Source organism: Podarcis tiliguerta (genome assembly GCF_965153285.1).
Source record: "Podarcis tiliguerta genome assembly, chromosome: 2".
In the NCBI taxonomy this organism is placed as follows: Eukaryota; Metazoa; Chordata; class Lepidosauria; order Squamata; family Lacertidae; genus Podarcis; species Podarcis tiliguerta.
In genome coordinates this window covers 43,050,471-43,071,790 of record NC_139535.1, presented here as the reverse complement: position 1 = coordinate 43,071,790, position 21,320 = coordinate 43,050,471, and the positions used below count along the sequence as shown (strand labels likewise).

Genomic DNA, 21,320 nt, shown 5'->3' with positions numbered 1-21,320 from the left:
CTCCTTACACGTGGTTATTCCCATACAGCTCACTATCCATTTAAAACATCATGGGGGGAAAACCAAAAAAAACTTTTAATGACTTAAACACTATCCCAAACAAGAGATTCCAAGGGGACATGAAGAGGATATAATAATGAGCCAGTGTCAAGAAGGATTTATGATTATTATTCATATAGCTGAACCATATGCTCCAGCTACTGCTATGATCTTGCTAGATTTGGTTCGACATCTGTAGTGATAATGAGTAAAATTGCATTACACCGTAGTAAAACAAAAATCAAGGGGTTTTTTTTTAAAGCTAGTAGGCTGCCAGGAGAAACACTGGCCTTCTTGACAGGGTCAAGGGGGATTTTGTTTCTTTTTTAAAAAATGTCGGATGCTCTGGAGAAACCTATAGATCTGGCAGCCAGCTGTCTTTTCATTATTATAGGGGGTCCATATAATTGATTTCCTTTACCATATGCTTTTTATCATTGCTATAAGAAACCAAGCACAATTATGTCAGGAAGATTAACAAAGAAGAAGCGGCAGCCACAGCTACCTACTCTGCTGAATGAATCAGGGGAAGGTGGTGCAGGGCCTGAAAAAGTCTTTGTGATGTCCGAATCACAGTGACCTCTGTGAATGTGCCTTTAATATGAGCTAATGCATTTGTGCACTTCAGATTAGAGCAGTCATACATAGGCTCACACTCACTGCCATGCCCTTAACCACCCTCTAACCTCTGGTTTACAGCAAATATGGATAAGCCACACTTTGGAGAAAGAGCACAGGACTACAAGCATATTGACTTTTATTAGCTCAGAGATATCCCGCACTATTTATTATGTAGGTCAGTTCTGAGCACCGACCACTTCTAACCCTGGCAACATTTACGTGAGATTGAGAGACAACGCAAACCTCAACAGAAGGCCCAAGAGTTGGTCACACGTTTTAATCACCCCTTCCCCCAACTTTTTGTTGTTGTTTCCAGAAGGCCTGTTCATTGAGCACCATCCTAATTTGGCTGCACAAGATTTGTGGGGAGGTCCATTGTTTATTGAACATTCATTCTGAATTGTTGGCAGGGAGGTTAGATGATGTATCATCAAGCAATACAGTGGTACCTCAGGTTACAGATGCTTCAGGTTACAGACTCTGCTAACCCAGAAATAGTACCTCGGGTTAAGAACTCTGCTTCAAGATAAGAACAAAAATCACGCGGCGACAGTGGGAGGCCCCGTTAGCTAAAGTGGTACCTCAGGTTAAGAACAGTTTCAGATTAAGAACGGACCTCCAGAACGAATTAAGTTGTTAACCTGAGGTACCACTGTAGTTGTCCCACACTATCCAATGAATTTTCCAGCTACTTTCCTTATGGGGGGGGGGGTGACTCTGTGTGGGGGGGGGGCTGAGTTAGAGCTCCAAGGCCAAAACTAATATGCTTTAGTGCAGAGGTTTTCAATCATTTTGATTCCACAGCTACATTCTTTCTGCGGCACCCCTGTGGGGTTCAGGAGCCCAGTTATGTCACCCCTTGCCTGCAGAGCTGGCAACCCCTCACCCTTTTTCAAACACCTTCCCTTCTGGAGTCTTCCCTCAGCCTCCTCCCCTCTCCCCTCTCCTTGGGAGTCCTCTGGGCAGCCGCTGCTGCCGCCCCTGGTCTCTAAGCTGCTCCCCCTGCCCCAAAGAGAGGTGCCTCCTCACACCACCCCACAGGGGCATGAGACTTGTCTGTCCATTCCCAACAGCAAGGGTTGGTGGACTGGCTGGCTGGGCTCCATTGCCTGCTTGCTTGCTTACTCTGAGGCCGCTTCAGCTCCTGGCAACCAGCACCCCCTGACCAGCCCCAGAGGCACCATTTGCCTGGGGAGCTTATAGCCGGGGCTGCTGCAACAAACGGCTGTGTATGCCTTTGAGAGGCAGAGACAGGAGAGGGCATCAAAGGAGGGAAGGAAGGAAAGGACAGAGACCAGTGTTACCCGTGGCACCCCTGACCATCATTTAAGGCACCCCAGGGTGCCACGGCACACTGGTTGAAAGCCACTGCTTTAGTGGTTAGAGTAGGATTGCCATATTTCCAGGGGTAAAAAAAGGTTTGGGGTGGTTGCCTGCTCACTCCCCCAGCTGCCTACCCCTCCCCCTCCCCCGAACCGCCCGCACCAGAGCCAAAAACAGGCTGAACCACCCACTCCAGAACCCAAGACAGAGCCTGGGTCACTTGAGCCCGTGCCCAAACCCGAGCTGCCTACGCGCGCACACAATTTTTTTAACCTGCCCCCCAAAACCCAGGCATATGCTTAAAATTTGGCGGGGGGGGGGGCAACCAGATGGCAAAATAGGACATGTCCATGATTTCCCAGCTGTATGGCAACCCTAGGTTAGAGTGTTGGACTAGGACCTGGGGAACTAGGGTTCAAATCAGGGGCAAACATTGGTTGTTGTTATTGTTGTTGTTTAGTTGTTTAGTCGTGTCCAACTCTTCATGACCCCATGGACCAGAGCACGCCAGGCACTCTTGTCTTCCACTGCCTCCTGCAGTTTGGTCAGACTCATGCTGCAACCATCTCGTCCTCTGTTGTCCCCTTCTTCTTGTGCCCTCAATCTTTCCCAACATCAGGGTCTTTTCCAGGGGGTCTTCTCATCTCATGAGGTGGCCAAAGTATTGGAGTCTCAGCTTCAGGATCTGTCCTTCCAGTGAGCAGGGCTGATTTCCTTAAGAATGGATAGGTTTGATCTTCTTGCAGTCCATGGGGCTCTCAAGAGTCTCCTCCAGCACCATAACTCAAAAGCATCAATTCTTCTGCGATCAGCCTTCTTTATGGTCCAGCTCTCACTTCCGTACATCACTACTGGGAAAACCATAGCTTTAACTATACGGACCTTTGTTGGGAAGATGATGTCTCTGCTTTTTAAGATGCTGTCTAGGTTATGGCACCCTGAACAAGCCCAAAATTTAGTGCCCACAAATAGATCTTTTTGGTTTTGCACCTCCTTGGCTCAGTGCCATGTGCGGGGGAACCACCTGTCCCACTCTAAATTCAGCGGTATTCAAATACTTACTTAGCCATGAAGTTCACTGGGTGACTTTGGGCCAGCCACTGACTCTCAACTTAACCTCATAGGGTTGTTATGTGGATTACATTTGGCAACGGGGAGCCATGTCCTCTATCTTGAGCTCCTTAAATGTGATAAATAAATCACATTTAACGGCACAACTTAATTTTCCCAGTAAGTAACTGAAGCTGAGCCAAAGATAATGATGCTCCCCTTGTCTATGCAAATGAAGATTATTAGGGGGAAATCTAGCTGGAATTCTACCCCAACTATTTATTCTGCCCACATACATTTTGTTTTCTTGGAGAGAGAAGGAAAATATAGTTTGGATTTTTATTTTATTTTTTCAGCAGATAAATCATCTTCAGAGAAAGGGGTAAGCACCACCTCACTGCATACATCCATTCAAAACTGGGCATCTGTAAGAATTAAACACACACACTGCATATCAAGTTTGTTCCCTGATAACACAACTTGCCCTTGGCTGATGGCAAAAGTGTTTTCTGGAGATGCAGAAAGTGCTGGAGGTAGACTCTGCAATGCAGCATGTTATTAAAATTGGCCCATCTGCTGCACCAACCCTAACATCATAGCCCAAGAGTGTGAAGCCATTGGCCCTCCGAAAGTTGCTGAACCCCATCATTTCCAGCAAGCATGTCCAATGAACAGGGATGGTGGGAGTTGTAGTTCAGCTAGTACAACTGAAGGGCTGAAAGTTTCACACTCTTGGTCTATGATGTCATAGGCAACGGCTATAGATTATACACCCCCCCCCCCAAAAAAAAAATCCTGCTGACCAATAAATCAGATTGACTTTTGGTGTCGTATGTCCCACAGAGGAACTTATGATCTTCAAACAAAAATATATTTGAGGTCGCAGGCCACAGAGAGGTTAGGCTGGCCTCAACTAGAGCTAGGGCTTTTTTGGCTGTGGCTCCGATCTGGTGGAACGCTCTGCCACAAGAGACTAGGGCCCTGCGGGACTTGACATCTTTCCGCAGGGCCTGCAAGACAGAGTTGTTCCACCAAGCCTTTGGCTAGGGCACAGCCTGACTCCCTCCTCTGGCAACCTGCACAGAACTCTAGCCCAATGGTTGCCATCAATTTGATTTGAATTAATTTTATAATGAAATGATTTTAGAATGTTGTATTATTTGATTGTTGTTAGCCGCCCTGAGCCCGGGTTCGGCTGGGGAGGGCGGGATATAAATAATTATTATTATTATTATTATTATTATTATTATTATTATTATTATTATTATTTTATTATTATTAATGTCCATGAAAACAAATGCATGTTTTAATTATGTAATGGCGCATCTGCAGTCTTAGGGCTGTCTGATTACTCTCTTCCTGCTCACCTCCATGTGCCAAGATGGGTAGATACTTCAGTTTGCCTGGATACCGTACTGTATCTCCTCTTTCACTCTATGTCAGTCAATGCAGTTAAATACACATGTAGCCTGTACTGTAATACACAGCTTCTCATGTTTATAGCAGATGTATTATAGGTAATTCAGGTTAAAATAATTGAATGCTTCCAATTTTCCACAGAGATTGCTTCCTGAAGCTTACAAAAAGCATCTCAGAAAAAGAAAAAGTCGATGGATGACAGATAACCCAGTCTGAGCTGTGGGGAAATGCTTAGGCAACATTCTCCTTGAATGGTCATTTGTTAAATTTTGGAATATTTGATGTGGAGCTTGGTCTGAATTCAGACTTTATGTTCTTTGACATGTACATAGTTCCTACTAACATGGCCAGTAAATTGTCCATAAATGTAGGTTCAGCAGCTCCTTAGCGATAATCAAACTTTCCATATGTTTCAGGTAGGGGGAGAAAATAAACAGTAATCCAAATGTTAAAAGTGAATCTTGGTGATTCCACCCCCTAAAACATTCTGATGATTTTGCCAGAATAATCATAGGCACAATATTTTAAAGCAGAGCAGACAAAAGCCATGCCCTGCCAGATGTTATTGGACTCCAGTTCTCTTCAGCTGCAGCCAACATGATGGGAGTTGTAGTCTGACATTAATCACCCCATTTACAAGGCTAAAACGTAATTGATTCTTGAGAAAGGCTGTAACATTTAGTAGATTAATTACATAATTAGAACCATTTTCCTACAGCAAAACTTTGTCCATAGTTAACTGGTTGGGCTGTCACTGATATCCCTTATATCAATGATCTTAAGGCAGAGTTTAGATATGATGTCTATGTGTTAGTGGGGCGATTGTTTTATTTTGTGAGTCAGGGTGTGCCCTGGCAAGGGGGAGGCTGAAGACAAAAGGGACTCCTGACTCTTAAGATGTTTCAAAGTTTGCTTCTATGTTATTGTTTTGGAGATTTTATTGTTTTAGAGTGTGGCATTGTATTATACAGTCATACCTTGGGTTGAAGTAGCTTCGGGTTGAACATTTTTGGGTTGTGCTCTGTAGCAACCTGGAAGTAACGGAGTGTGCTACTTCCGGGTTTCGCCACTCGCACATGTGCAGACGCTCAAAATGATGTCACACAAATGCACGGAAGCAGTAAATCACGGCCTGCGCAGACGCAGGTTGCGTTTGCTTCAGGATGTGAACAGGGCTCCGGAACGGATCCCGTTCGCATCCAGAGGTGCCACTGTATTGAAGTTTCTCAGGTTCATAGTTTGTTATATACACATTATGGATGGAGTTCAGTGTCACACAAAGATGAATATTCTAACTGCACAAGCATAGCAGCATGCTAGATAGAACAATTTCCCTCTCCACACTGTCTTTGGGGTTCTCTCAAGCCAAGACAATTTGGGGAGGCATGGCAGAAGAGGAGGGGAAACGCCCCATTGTGCAAGCGGAAGCACTATCGGTTGGGGTTCCTCTCTTTGGCTATTCTGGATTCCAGGGAGTCATCTCTAAACTCCCATCCCTATGTTCCCTGCTAAGAAGTGTGTGTAATTACTACAATCACTATGTCTCTCTCCACCACGATTCCCAGCCCAAAGCAACAACGAAAACTCAGCAACATTAATCCAGCTACCAATGATGATAAAATTTCTGCAGAAGCATATCCCTCTGAAGTAATGCTGGGCTGAGAAAGTGCCAACCCTATTAGAGCACTTGCTTTGCATCAGGAGGTCTCGGGTTCAACCCCCCAGCATCTCCAGGACCAGGGCTGCAGAAGACTCTCTGTCTTAAATTCTGCCCATCAGTGTAGACCAGTGTTTCCCAAACTTGGGTCTCCAGCTGTCTTTGGACTACAACTCCCATCATCCCCAGCTAACAAGACCAGTGGTCAGGGATGATGGGAACTGAAGTCCAAAATAGCTGGGAAACACTGGTATAGACCATGCTAAACTAGATGGACCAACACTCTGACTTTGTAGAAGGCAGATTCGTTGGTTTGCTCCTAACTGAGTTGAATATTGTCTGTGGATGAGCAGGAAGCAGATCTGTGGAAATGCTGATGCTTGCTTTCCTAATCCACCACCCCCCCACCATCATTTGGCAAATGGGAATTGGATAATATAGCAGAGAGAGGTACGCAGGCTGAAGAGACTAACTTGAAAACCACCCTTGTTGCTACAAGCGCGAGGCCAAGCATAGCAGTCAAGGGCAAATATTTAGGCAATGTCAGTTATCTGGCCAATGTGTGTATCAGCATATTAGTGTGGAAATCCCCATAAAGCTCTGTGGGAGGTTCAGCTTTGATCCTAACAGCACCTGCCAGCCTGCTGAGGCTTTCTGTTGCAGGAATCCCTGTCAGGGGAAAACAAGAGGGAGACGCTCACCTGGGGCTTCAATAATGCTCTTCTGAAAGCAAATGCTTCCTTCATTATTTTGAAAGCTGGGTGGGCAGGGGGCAGGAGAGCTGGGTGGCTATTATCCAAAGAGCCACAACATTTGGGGGGGGGAATGGGGGCCAAGGGGAGAGAAGAGTGCAGGACTGAGGAGCATATGCTGGATAACTGAGGCATTCTTTTTAGCAGAAGTAGCTGCCTGGTCCTTAGCACCACTACAATGTTTCAAGCATTCTTCTTCCTTTCTAACTCCACCTCCAATTTGCTTTGGCTTTTTAATATACCTTGCATCACGTTTACTTGCACAGTATTCAAAATCCTCCTCCTTGTCCACTCGAGGCCTTCAGCCAGCAGAAATATTCCACATCTGCCACAACCTCACTTCCTCGGCTTGCACAAACATGTGCTTCTCTGAGTAGGCTTCGTGATGTTGTTTTAAGCACCTGACATATTCCATCTATCTTCTTTATTTTTAATTATTTCTAGTCTATAGGGTGACCTAATCAAACAGGCTTCTGTCTGATGTCAGGGGTTCTTTTTGTACTTTAATCTGCTCTCATTTCTATATAATTCTCCTCTTTTCTCTCCCCCCCCCCTTTCCCTCCTTGCTATCAAAGTATTTTCTTTAACAAGCCCATCAACTAAAACAAAGTCTGCATTCTTGGATTCTAAGTCACACATAAAGTTTAAAGATTCTGTTTGTTCAGCGTTGACAGAAGCAGTCGGCTGTCCTAATTTACCTTCTCCATATGTTTTTATTAGAGCTGTGAGAGCAGGCAAAAACCAAGTGGGAGGACAGGCTCTCTAGTCTCTTTCTTTCCTTTAATATGAAAGGCTTTCCTACTCTTCAAGTTCATAAACTTCTCTGCAATTCAGCTTTTACTGGGAAAGAGATGGACCAGGTTTCCCTGTGACATTTCTGGTACCGCAGCTGGGAAAGGTCTGTCCACCAATAGCCACAGAAACAGCAGTGTTTGGAACTCGGAACAATCCTGAGGTAAACTCAAAGCTGCTGACAGGAATTTTAACCTCATCAGTCACTCTAGTGGAGCAAGGCCTGGCAGAGGAGAGAAAAATAGTGCTAGGCAACAGTGCTAGTCCCTGGCCTGCACGCCTGATGTGGCTTCATCCAGTGGAAAGGTGCATTTGTGTGTGAATTTGTGGGTGGAGGGAGACGGGGTATGTGCGGGTGTGATGGCCGCTTGACCTTAAATGATGTAGATCATCTGAAGTAGTCAGCAGGGTTCAATTTTATCCCCCCACATTGTTTATGAAAAGATGAAATATTGACGTGGTTCACACTACATGGTAAGCCAAATTATGGCTTAGCAGAACTGGATTTTGGAGAGCTCTGTAGCCAAGGTTTCCTGTTGGCTACCTGTCATTGTTAAGGAGGAGAGGGCTTAAACATGAGCCTGGGTTCAGATGACCTATTAAGCCAAACCTTGGCTTAGCTGCCTCACAACATGGAGCTTAAAGGATCTGGGAAGAGCAGCGGAGCTTCAGTCTCCTCTCTGGAAGTCTGCAAGCTCACACTAAGATGTAATTTGGCTTAACATTGTGTAAAAATGCAACCATTGACATTCATGCCAACTGATACTGGCTTAAGCTAGCACCTGACTTTTGACTATTTTACTTTGTTGAAGATAATACAGAGCTTTTGAGGTCAAGAACTAATGCCAGTTCAGGTTTTGAATATTGGCAGGGAAATGTAGCTACAATTGTAACTTGAAAATTGAGCTTTTAATAAGTATATGTGAAAAGGATCAGCTGTCAGATTTGGGCTTGTGTCTGTTGAGAGCTGCTGTACTAATGACATTGTAAATATTGGGCAACTGTTGCAAGTTGTCCAAACCTCAACCGAAAGATATCTTTTCTCTCTCCCAATAGACACAGTGTGAGAGTAATCACTGCCACCTTTGCCTCATCAGGATTAAATATCTTGACTTTTCTATCATTTTCCTTCCAGTAAGTGGTTGGGAAAATAAGCTAACTCTTATAAGTGAAAACATAAACAGAGCTTGTGGCATTCATAGATACTAGCATAAATAAGAAATCAAATATTTCACCAGGAAAATGGGACAGAATGCACAGATGGATGCAGGCAAAATAAATCCAACCAATATGGATGTCTTCTGTATTCCACAGACAGCATGTTTCTGAAATGTTGTGGTTTTGTTTTTCATTACAGATGCTCCTTCCAAATATTTAATAATAGCCTATTTTAAAAACTAAACCTGAGCCAAATAGCTCTTGCCCACCTTTTGTGGGAAGGGGAAAGTGAAGGGGTATATTTGGCAACTTTCGGGGAATGAGAAAATCCTAAAAATGCTCAGGGGTGGATAATTTTACCTATAAAGATTAGATGACTAAGGGCGCTGCCTTTGAAGGTGACTTGGAAACTACAATTAATCCAGATTGCGGCTGCCAGACTGGTGATGGGGAGAGGCTGCTATATGGGAACATAGAACCCTGGCCCTAAAAGACTTACATTGGCTCCCAGCATAGAAGCCAACTCCAGGCAGCTGTGAGTGCTTGGGCACCCACAATAATATAACTGGGGCACCCACAAAGTCAGTGGAAAAAAGCCAGCAGGGAGAGAAGCAGTTCAGCTCCATCTTCCTCAGCCAGCAAGCAAAGCATCCTTTTCTGGAGGGTGGAGTTCAGATGTGGAGACAGAGTCTCTCTGCCTCCAATCCGAGCCCCTCCCCACGGAAAAGGGTGCCTTGCTGGCTGAAGCAGAAGAGGAGTCACTGCCAGCCACCATAACGCAGACATGCAATGTCACATGCACACGCCTGCATATAGTGTGTGTGATGTCCCATGCACTACGTGCAGGTGTGCGTGTGTGATGTTGCACGTCTGCATGCAGTGGTGGGCACTCACAATCCTGAGGGCAAGATGGTACCCCTGACTCCTAGTATCCTTCCAAGCACAATTCAAAGTGTTGCTGCTGGCCTTTAAAGGCCTAAATGGTTTCAGCCCTGTATACTTGAAGGAGTGCCTCCACTCACATTGTTCAGCCCTGGACGCCGAGGTCCACCTCTGAGAGCTTTCTGGTGGAACACCCTCCTGTGAGATGTCAAAGCAATAGCCAATTATATGAGCTTCTGTAGACATCTGAAGGCAGCCCTGTATCAGGATGCTTTAAATGTCTCATTTAGCATGTGTTCTTTTACATTCTGTTGCAAGACACCCAGAGTGGCTGGAGCAACCCAATCAGATGGGTGGGGTACAAGATAATAATAATAATAATAATAATAATAATAATAATAATAATAATAAATGTTTGTGCATTTAGAAGTTTTAAAACTATTAAGTGATTTAGAAGTGCTTTTAAATAAATAGATAGTCAGTGGCAAAGATGCCAGGGACTGCTTCTGTTAGGCAGATCAGGGATAAATGGTCCAAGGAAAGAAGGAGATGTATCATCTGCTTTCTTCCCTGTCCCAAGACAGAGGGAGAGAGCAGGGTAGGTGTGGCTGGAAAACAACAGAAGCACTTTGGCAGACAGACTGCAGTTTTGAATGAGACACAGTGGAGGAGGGTTTGCTTTGCGCTCTGGGCTGTCTCTGGGGGTTTGACATAGGGTAGTGGATTTGGCTTCTGCAGTTTTTAAGCAGTTTGCTCAACCTGTGTATTCGTAATAAACTCAAATATCATAAGCTTCCAGCGACTCATTCCAAAGGAAACTGAACACAGATAAATTATTGCGCCTGGGACAATAGAACAGCTGTAAATGGCTTTAAATGTGCATGAAAATTCAGGCTCATATACAAGATAAGATCTGGTACCTTCAGTGAGAGAGGCAAGGTTTAAACAGAGGCAAATATTCATCCGGATTAAAAAGAAAATTCCCAGGCATGCTTATAAATGACATTTCATAGGCTATGATTTACACCTGTGCATCGGAGTGTAAATGCAACACATGATAATAAAACCTTCACAGCCACCTCTTCTTTGCAAATATCTGTGGTACTCATCAATTTTAAGCAGAACTCACTTTTGTTTTTCTGCTTGAAACAGAACTCACATGTTTGCAAATTTGTATCTGTGCACACATGCACAAACAGAAAAGTTGGCCCAGAAAGAACAAAACTGTGTGTATATGTTAAGGGGAATATAAGTTGAATGGTTAATGTCCATAATAAGTAGTCATTGTGTATATTCACCAGGCCTCCCTCATGGAGAATGTGCACATTAACCTTCCATGAATAGGGAATCATAAACATTTCCTGGTCAATATACAGTACATACCGTAATCCCCAACATACCTTGGGAAGTGTGCATATCTCAACTGAATTTTCTAGATCCTCCAGCCATTATACATAATTGGGCCTTGGGGAATGTGCACATTTGGCTTAATTTGGTACATTCTTCGGCTATTATGCATAATTCTCAGCAAGCCTTAGGTAATGTGCATATCTCAAATGTAGTATGTATACATTCTCCAGGCAATGTGCACATTCTCCAGTCAGTATCAAAGTCTCTGAGAAACATGCCTCACTTGTTCAGATGTGTACAATCTGCACCCCCTGGGCTGCTTCTGGCCAACTGACAAATCTTGCATGTCCCACAACATACCCTCCCACTGATCAGCAGTGGGAAGAATGGTGTGGGGCTACACAAGAAGATTCATTCTCTTCAGCATTCCAGCTCCTTTTCATCACTCTGCTGTTCCCTGGTCAGCTCAGCAGCAGAAGTGGGATTTGCAGGCAGAAGAAAATGTAAAACCTTCCTTCTCCTCTTACACTTCTGATGAAAATTCTCTACTCCTGCACTATTACTAAACGAAAAGCTTAATAATGGCATGGTGTCAATCAACAGGGGAATTGCAGGGGACGGAAGATTTCACCAGTAGGTAAAAAAAAGAACAGGGAGAGAAACAGTGTGGAATACATCTTATCCCATCCACCGCTGTTTCTGGCAGGGAGGATACAAATGAGATGAAGGAATCATAAACAGTATGCTCCAATTCCCGAATTAATTTTAGACCTTCTTCTAGTTGAAGCAGAATTCAAGCAGAGTGGAATGCAGGACAGAGTGAACCCACTGAATGAAGGGGAAGGAAAATGGGAGAAATCCATTCTTCTCTCGCTGCAGAAATCATACGTCAGCAGTGCATTGTAGGTCAATACCAGCGATGGAAATAGATCAGAAATATCCATTTTACTGGCAAGGATTTGTAGACCAGCCAAGTCAATATCTTTGGAAGCAATAATCTATCGAGTGCTTTTATAGAGGCCTATTAAAAGGAATTGGGGGCTATTCAGCAGCACTGCCTGGTGACATTCAAACATTCCTTGTGCCTTTCCTGTGACCTAATACTGAGCATTCCTTGATGAAAACTAAGAGAGTCACAACCATGATGGCTTTGGCAGCTAGGAGTGCCTTTTCCCAGCTACTTCTATAGCTCCATTTTGAACAGAAATAACTTGGCCACTGTATTCCATGCTCTGGTGACTTCCTCTCTCCATGGGGCTGCGCTTCAAAATGACTCGGAATCTCCAGTTGGTTCACTGTGCAGGTGTTAAAGCCCCAAAGGACTCAGACCCCAAATACCCGAGAGACCTTCCCTACATACCTTCTCAGGTGCTGAGATCAGCAGAGGGGGCCCTCTTGGTTGTTGCACTGCTCTCAAAAGCTCACGGGCTGCCCAGGAGAGTGCATGCTCTATGGCAGCCACAAAGTTGTGGAACCCCCTTCTCAGAGAAGTACATCTGGCATCTCCACGGCACAGCTGTCAGTGAATGTTGAAGACACACCTCTTTATCCAGGCTTTTGTCCCCTGAGGTGTATATTTTTAGAACTCGATTTATTCTAAGTTGCTTTAAACTGCTACCTTGGGGTGAAGGGCAGGTAAATGATGATGAGGGTTATGATATGGCTGCCATCCTATCTGCACTTACCTGGCAGTAAGTCTCACTGAAATCAGTTGGAGTTACTTATGTGTAGATATCTATATGGAATTCTGCTTTGAAATAGATACAGTAATAGAACACTTTAGAGCTGCTGAAATTCTTAATACACTTCCAGTACATGCCATAAAAAAATAAGAGTGACCTCTTGTGGTCAGTTCAACACATGTCAGTTCTACTCTTTCATATGAACTAATGAATCCAATTGCCTACGTGGAAGAAAGTCTGTCCTCTGCTTTGATGCTGTGGAACGGATATAATTCAATGTATGTAAGACCTTCTCTCTCTCTCTCTCTCTCTCTCTCTCTCTCTCTCTCTCTCTCTCCCTCCCTCCCTCCCCCCGGTATATTATTACAGGACCAAGATTTTCCTCCCTTGCTATATTATTACAGGACCAAAATTATTACAGGACCAAGATTTTTTCCCAGACAATAAAAGTAGTGCTATCCCACTCCTCAACTAGACTTGTAAGGTAGAATTTGGAGGCTTTAAAAAGGGGGGAGGAGAGAACGTCAGAAGGTTGTACATTAATGCACCCTAGAAATGAATACAGGAAATGTTCTTATACCATGTCAAATTATTTGTCCATCAAGTTCTATGTTGTCTGCTGTGACTCGTTGTGGTTCTCCAGGATCACCGGCAGAGGTTTTCCCCACCGCATTCCACCTGGAAATGCCAGGGATTGAAATTGGGATCTACATACCTCCAGAGATCTATTCCGTCTTCTCAGGAGTTCACTTCATAGTTGTGAGGCTGCAATGGAAAAGGCTGTATACCTGGAATATTGTGATGTCAGTGAAAATGTTCATGATATCTTACTAGTGCAATCTAGCTAGGGGCCATACTTTTGTGGCAGCAAGCATTTATTTGTTTGCATGGGGAATCTTGCGTCTGTGCTATTTCCTACCTTATTAAGCAGCTGGGCTACACAAATGTAGCCCCCAGTAAACACTCTTAAACTTTTCAGAAAGTTTAAGGTTATGGAGATGGTTTTATTTCTCCTTGTTTTTTTCTTGTTACCAAACAGCTGGTTGGTCATATTCAGAGTATCTAACCAAGGCTACATGCACATTGATTTGGATTGTCACTCACCAAAGTAATGCTTATATTCTGAGTAAATCTGATCATTTATGGTATGCTGCTCTATATGCAGCTGATATAGAAATTACGCCTTTCCTGACCCCTCCATGTGAGACAAAGTTTAAAAAATGAACAGCATAAACATAGACCTGGCAATGCAAGCTGATTTAGATATTTTACTTCTTTTGAATTAATTTTCTGTCCCCTGGTTACATTGAATGTAGTTGTAGTTAATATTTCATATCAATTGCTTTACAGGATTTCTAAGCAAAATGCACAAGATCTCAAGTGTGGTCCATTTAGCTTTGCTGCCATATATTGTGAAATTGTAAGTACTATATCCATTTAAAACCATAAACACACACACACACACACACACACACACACACACACACAAAACAATCTTCAAAGTGGAGGGAAAGGAGTAGCAAACCATATTTTGATTGATTTTCTGCTAGGATTCAAAGAAGAGTCAAACTGAAAAAGAAAACAGGTATTACAGAACATATGTTCATAAATGGCTAATTTCAGTGACAGAGCGGTGGACTGAGTAAATATAGAAGGGATTTATTATAAAATTCTTTAGTGTTGTTGGCAAAAGAAGCAAATTGCTGGGCAATCTTATATCACCAAAATCCAGGAAATAGCACAAACACCAAACCACTATATTTTCAATGACAATAATGAGAGAAGCTTCACCATTGGTTGGCATCGCCACAAATGGCGCATGTTGGCATGTTCAGGAGCATGAATGATAGATCTGCTGCTCAGGGTTTATAATTATTTAATCAAATCCAGATTGTGGAACCTGGAGGGACATCAGACATCTTTGCAAAAGGAGTGAAAGAGAGAAGGGGATCTATATCTTCACAGTGATGGAGTGTATTGGTCCCTTGAGTGTGCCTAGCCACACACTGTCGATTGCTGCAGGGAGTCTGTATTTTGTTTTCTTTCTCTGGGAGATCTTTATTGCTTGATACATCAGTGTGTGTTTAAGTGTTCATGCAAAAGAACAAATGTTGGCAATTGTTGCTGCGTGCAGATGGGAGCTAAATCAACAATTTCCATTTCCTCCCATAAAGAAAACTAAACACCCAGCTTAGGAAAATTGCATTGTTCGTTTAAATAAACCATTTGTGTGCTGCACACCTAGTCCAGGAAAACATACAGACACAACTTTCTTTTCACGTGTCTTGCTTATATTACATTACTGGAAAATTATAGCGCTCCCCTCTGCACATATTAAAGTATAACAGAAATAAATTGTGCCTATCTCTTCTGCCTTAGAGCAAATGGGAGAGTCACACATCTGTTGTGTTCCTAGGCTAGGCTTCCTATCAGTGTGGTAATTAGTGAGGAGAAGGTGGATGGGGATTTTTATTTTTTTTAAAGTATGTCAAAAATAATGATTGAGTGAAGAGCAAAAACAATTTGCTACATTCAATTAGCATTGCTTTTTAGTGGTGGGTGATACAGAGATTTACATGAGATGCTTTGTTAAGATCTTAATAGAAATATTAGGGGTACAATTCATTTAACACTAAACTCTTATATGCCGTTGACAAGGTCAGCTGGGATATTTTGCTGCTTGCTCAGAAGCCCCCTCTGCTGTTCCTTCTGGGGGCCTCCAGTCATTCTGTTGGTGAACAAATCTGCCCTTTACACCCCTAAACTAGTCTTCTGTCTCAAGGAGTCGTTATCTCATTCTAAAATCAGTGATAGCACAGGGCTGCATACTTCTCTAATATTTGTACAATTTTGATTCAATTCCGTCCTTTGCAGCAGTGAATTCATGACATGGTCATGGTCTAGTTTTACTTATTTAAAAAGTCATGAAATCATGTCCAAGCCATTATTAAAAAAACAAGTGTGAAAAAATAGAAGGATTTCCCACATAAAAATATAAGAGTATTAATATGGCACTTCAGGTATAGCAAAGTCTGCATATAAAAGAAATGCATTTTAGAAACGTTATTGACATCTATGCAATGTGACAAAACCCAAAAATGACTGTGAATGCACCAGTATGTATATTTGTTTGAAAATAGATGCCATCGAACCAAGGGAGGCTTACATTTGCAGTGGATTAGTCTGTAAAGCTATTTAATAAAACAAAATCATTCACAAAGGTCCTAAATAATGAAAATGCATGGAAAAAACTGACAAAACATTCACAATTCAACGATTCTATATTTCAAATATACACAGCTCTGTGCAACGATCAGAGTCCACATTTTGTTCATTCACATCGAATATAATCCACATAATACACAACATAGAGCACATGCCTCAGACAAGTCTATACAATAATAAGTTATGTATCCAAGTTAAACTAATTACCAAATGAATATATATTTGGAATGTTATCTTTTCAGCTGGAGGGAATAGAGGCTGTTTTTTACATGAGATCTTTGCATCTGTACATAATTATGCACACGCACATACAATTACATATGCTGATAACTTAGCTGTGCAGTACACCACTATTTTAAATAAATACTGGTCTTCAGTGTAATTCAGAAATTATTATGAAATGTTCTAGCTCTCTTAGTTGTTGAGGCTTTGTTCTTTATCCTTGCCTCCAAGATTTTTATGTTTTTAGTATCCGTGGTGAGTTTAAGGGCTCATCCAGGCTTGCTTTTGTTCTGTGACGAGTCTGAGTGGTATTGCTCTTGCCACTTTCCCCCAGAAATCCCACTCTTCAGCGATAAATAGGCACAAACGTCAATCTGGAGAAAACTCGATTGATGTTTGTGCCGATTCAGCTGTAAAGATTGGGTATTCCTGAGGGAAAGCAGCAAGGCAAGGGCAATTCTGGATAAGCCAAAAGTGAGTCTTATTTACTTAAGCTGACTTGTGATTTTATACTTTTTAATATTTTGTTCTTATCAAGCTTTTCCTCACTTACTACTATATTCAAAATGGTGGTCCTTAACATAGGCAACATTGAGAACTAGGCAGTTTAAATCGTTGAGGCCTTTTCCCTCTTACTCTTAGGCGGCCTAGTCTTCAAGAGTTCTTGCACTCCAAAACTAAGAGATTTATCATGATATATCCTTTGAAGGTAATAGATCCTTTGATCCTAAGAGGTGAAGACATTGAGTTGAGTACACAGTATGAAGGCGGAACGGGTATTGAAAAAGCAGGAAGGCACTGATTGCAGGAAAAAGGAAGGAAGGATACTTTCAGGATGGGGGTGGTGAGAAGTGGGGGGAAATGATTCAGTTATCTTTTAAATATGAACTTACTAAATTAGCAATTTCCAAAACAATATGTGAACAGAAACACAGCCATCCTTTGAAATTCACACTTTTATGAATTTTGTGAGGCAGTTCTCAAGCTAAGCAATGTGTATAAACATGCATATATGTGTGCATATGAATGTACATATTAGTGAAAGTAACCTACAACAATGTATATTTGTCAAAACTACGTGCAAAAATGTGTATATTAGGAGAAATTAAAATGCTAAAGGATTTTCACAAGGATTTTCCTTTAAAAAAAACACACAAATGGCTATAGAATTGCAAACTGAATTTAATATTGGGAAAAAGGAATTGAAAGAACTAGTAATTGTTGGCTGGTCCATCCCTACTTCAGGTGCGTGGGAGAGGGGATTCATTGAGCTGAATGTGTTTAGAACATAGTCTCTCCTTGGGGGCAGTCTGAAACAACCAATTCTATACACTGTTGCCAAAATAAAATTTGAAAAATTATGGCATAGATGACAAAATGGACAAAAGAGTGGTGGGGACAGTTTGAAAATAATGTACCCTGGGGCATTTGATTACAAGGCAGAGAAAGCAGGTGAGATCAATGTCACACCCGCAGACTTCTCTTTTCTTTCTTGTACCTTGCTGTGCCCCCCCCAAGCTGCTCCAGAAGGTTCCACAACTCCTTCCACCTCAGCAGCTAAACTAAAAAGCAGAATTGCCAGTCATTTTGCTCAGGTGGGAACCCAAGGAAGGTGACCTACTAACCAAACCCAAGGAAGTGGAGGACACTACAACTGCTGATAAAGGCACAATGTTAAAAAAGAATTCTTTTCCAACAACAATCTGCTCAAATCTCTCTCACAAGAGACCTGTGTCATCTGAGGACTCTGTCCGGATATGCCAATGATAGAATCATTGTGAGGTTCAGGATCCCACTTTTGAGATTTGGGGGCAATTGCTGGGAAGAATCTCAGCCTGGAAAACTAAGGGGAAAAAACAACTTTAATGGGTATTGTGCATATCTTATATTTCATAGCATCTTTCTGAACCATCCATTTTGTCATTTATGCCACAATTAAGAAAACATTTAAGTTACAATTCCCTTTAAGTAAGATATTCTGTGTTACAATTTTCCCCACATCCAGTAGCAGAGGTAGTGTTAAGATTGAGGTTTGAGTATCCAGCCTAGTAATATGTATTTGGAACAAGAAAGCAGGCTCCAAGAACGAGTGTTACAATAAAGCTTGGCTTTATGGAGCCCCAGTCTCTTTCTGAGAGTTCTTCTAAAGGACATGGCCCTCGCAGAAATTGGGATTGTTTTTCTTGGAGCAGAAGGGCAGCTCTTAAACATAGATTTGTGTCACAGAGGCTCATGCAATATTCCAGGAATAGAGTCTTCAAGAAAAAGAAAAAGAAACTTGGGGACAGACTATCAATTGAAAAACTAATGTTAGACATACACCCCACCAATATGCCTGCAGAATAGAGTTTTAGCATGAAAACACATCTTGATCCCTGTATCGATGATTCAGTTATCTTCTTTTACATGGATATACAGAGAAAAGAACACTAGGAAAGAATATCCCAGACACTTGATATCTGGGGTGAATAAACCATGTGGTGAGCAATTTACACAGACTTGAGCAAAAAGCTATTTATTCCCGTGCTCCAAAATTTGGTGGATAGTTATAGTCTTGTTACTTTATCTTATAATATTGCAAGCTGAGATGTGGTTTAAAAAGATTTCTTTTTTCATTTTGAGAAGAGTTTGTCACCATTTGTCTGCCTGATATGTGAATTACTGTCCCTGTTTTGGGGAAGATTTTCATCATGAAGTTCAATGGGGTTGAGGGCCTCGTGAGCATTTGACAGATGCGAGCTGGTTGGAACACTTACTATTTTTGTCAATTCCAAAAGGATAAAGTGCTGTGAATTAATAGACCTTCTTAATTCCACTTTTACTGATTCTAAGTGTTTGGCATGAAGAATCCATCTCCCTAATTACAACTAATATTTACATTCTGTTCAAGAACGCTCAGGCATCATTTGGCAGGAACTGAGCTCTGCCTTAGAACTTCTGAAGAATAACTGTACAAATTTTACACTGCCAAATGACTGTGATACTCATGCAAAGTGTTATTAAAAATAAAGTTTTGGCCCAACACATGGAACTGGATCTTGGAAATTCTTTCTGCTACCCACATTGTGAATTAAAAGATGGAAAAACTATGTTTGCAGGTATCTTTGTTAATGAAAGTCCTTTTCAAATTATATCTAATTATACATAAGCACATGACAAAAAGGTGTCTCAACTTACAAATTGTCCTTATTGTGAATAGGGTAGATTACATTTGTCTTCCAGCTAAGACACTTGGCAGCTTCTTTAATTTTGAATAGCTACCATTTGGTGTCTATGATCATCAGCCTATTAAGGCCAATTTGGAAATCCCTATTGGAAAGGAACAATTTACTGTTAACAGCATGCCAGGGATGATTGACTTAGAAGTAGTTTGCATGACTAAAGCGGAACGACTACATGACAGATCATATTAAGATATTACTTCATTCTGAGCCTATGTTACAGTAGCATAATATTATTTTGAATCTCAGGGGTGCTCAATCTGATACTTAGACCTTTTATAGCTATAGAGCTCAAAACTCATTGCTTTGTTCCTACACAGGGGTGGGAGATGTATGAGTCTACAAGAAGGAACTTTCCAACACCAAGCTCAGCCTGCTTCTCAAACCAGCACACATTCCCTGGTGCTCTGTGTGTGGTACCATGGGACACCTACCTAATACCACTGAATCAGTGCCCATGCCAGAAAAGAAAGAAAAAAAGTCATATGAAGGAAAGCAAACCCCTTTTGTTCTTGCCTCCAAATCAACATTAAAGGCACACAAAAATTGGTTGGAAATTTGGCAATGTTCTTACCTAAAGGTCCCTTTTTATGTCTTCTGTTTTAGACCAATTGCCTGCAAAATGCTAGGAGGGATGAAATCATCATACCTTTTTACCCACCCTCAAACAGTAATGGCTGCCTTATGGGAAAATTGCTACAGCTATTCTTCTGAAAATTGGCAGGATTTGTGCCCTCAGAAAGAGCAATCTTGCCTGCAAATTTCATTACATTCTGCCAAGAAATAAAAAGTTATAGTTTAAATATCTATCTATATCTATCTGTCTATCATCTATCTATATCAAAATTTAAAGGTAGCTAGTGCAAAAGCCCCGAAACCCATTTGGATGGCTTTATCTACCCTGAAGGGATTACCACGCCTTCTTCATATAATTCTCTCAAAAGCAAAAAGATTCATAGGAATATTTTGATTTCCGAAGCATAAAAAGTGGAAACCAAGTCTCATTTTTTCCAAAGTGCATTCAGAACCCAAGCTAAATTGGGTAGCCCCTGAATCACTTCAGACCAAAGTGGACTGTTTCATGAAACTTCAAACTGGAGTCATAACCAACTTTTGGAGTTGATGCATTCCCCTAATTTTTGGGTTTGTTTGTTATAGATAATGAAGACTATTATTATTAAATTTGACTAGAGCTAGCCTATGGTGCCTCGTGGGGTCAGGCCTGATGGAGTTCATTCCTCTGCTGCCGTGAGGCAACGTGGCCAAGGAAGCTCATTCCTCCCTCTCCATGCCAGGCACATGGAGGAAGAAATGACCTGCCCCCAGGGAGAGGCGGCGCCACTGCCCCCCCCTCTGATGGGCAATCACAGCATCGGAGAGGGGCAGCGCCGCCACCTCTCCGACACTTCCGCCCCTCGGCCAGACCTGTGTGGAGCAGCTTCTGCAGCCCATGTCCCAGTCCCAAAGGCCAGCCCAGGCACGGTCTCACTCAATGAATGAAGTATTGTGGGGGTGCCTGGTTGTGCCCTCTCAAAAAATGTGCCTGGGGCAATGGCCGCCCAGGGCTCCCCACCCCCCACTATGCCACTGACCTTGCTTGTCTTGATCTTTGGTCACCAACCTCTCATTCTGAGACTGAGATAGTTTGGGAAGTTGCTTATGAGAAAGCAATACTACCCAGCCAGATTTCTGATATAACCAAGCTGCTTGACTTTTTAAAATGCAATTGGCTGTATCCCCTGTAGGTGGAATATTAGCAGAGTGGCGCCAATCTTTATAAATTATAATTCACCCTCAAACCATCAATTTAATTAATGCTCTGGCTAGGAGTGCTGTGATAATCTGCCAGTTTCAATTTCTGAGACAGATATTGTTGTTCCACTGGTGTGGACAAGTACTTCACACCCTCTTTATGCCAGATTTTATC

At 42.2% G+C, this 21,320-nt stretch overlaps 1 long non-coding RNA gene across 1 annotated transcript in view; it reads right to left on the bottom strand.

Moving 5' to 3' along the window:
* Positions 1-21,015, bottom strand: part of LOC310668725 — a 35,247-nt gene extending 14,232 nt beyond the window's left edge. The window contains exons 1-2 of the long non-coding RNA XR_014506816.1: positions 20,986-21,015; positions 13,441-13,513 (exon numbers count right to left, since the gene is read on the bottom strand). This is a non-coding gene — a long non-coding RNA (uncharacterized lncRNA). The remainder of the gene's footprint in view (positions 1-13,440; positions 13,514-20,985) is intronic.
* Between the last annotated feature and the right edge of the window lie 305 nt (positions 21,016-21,320).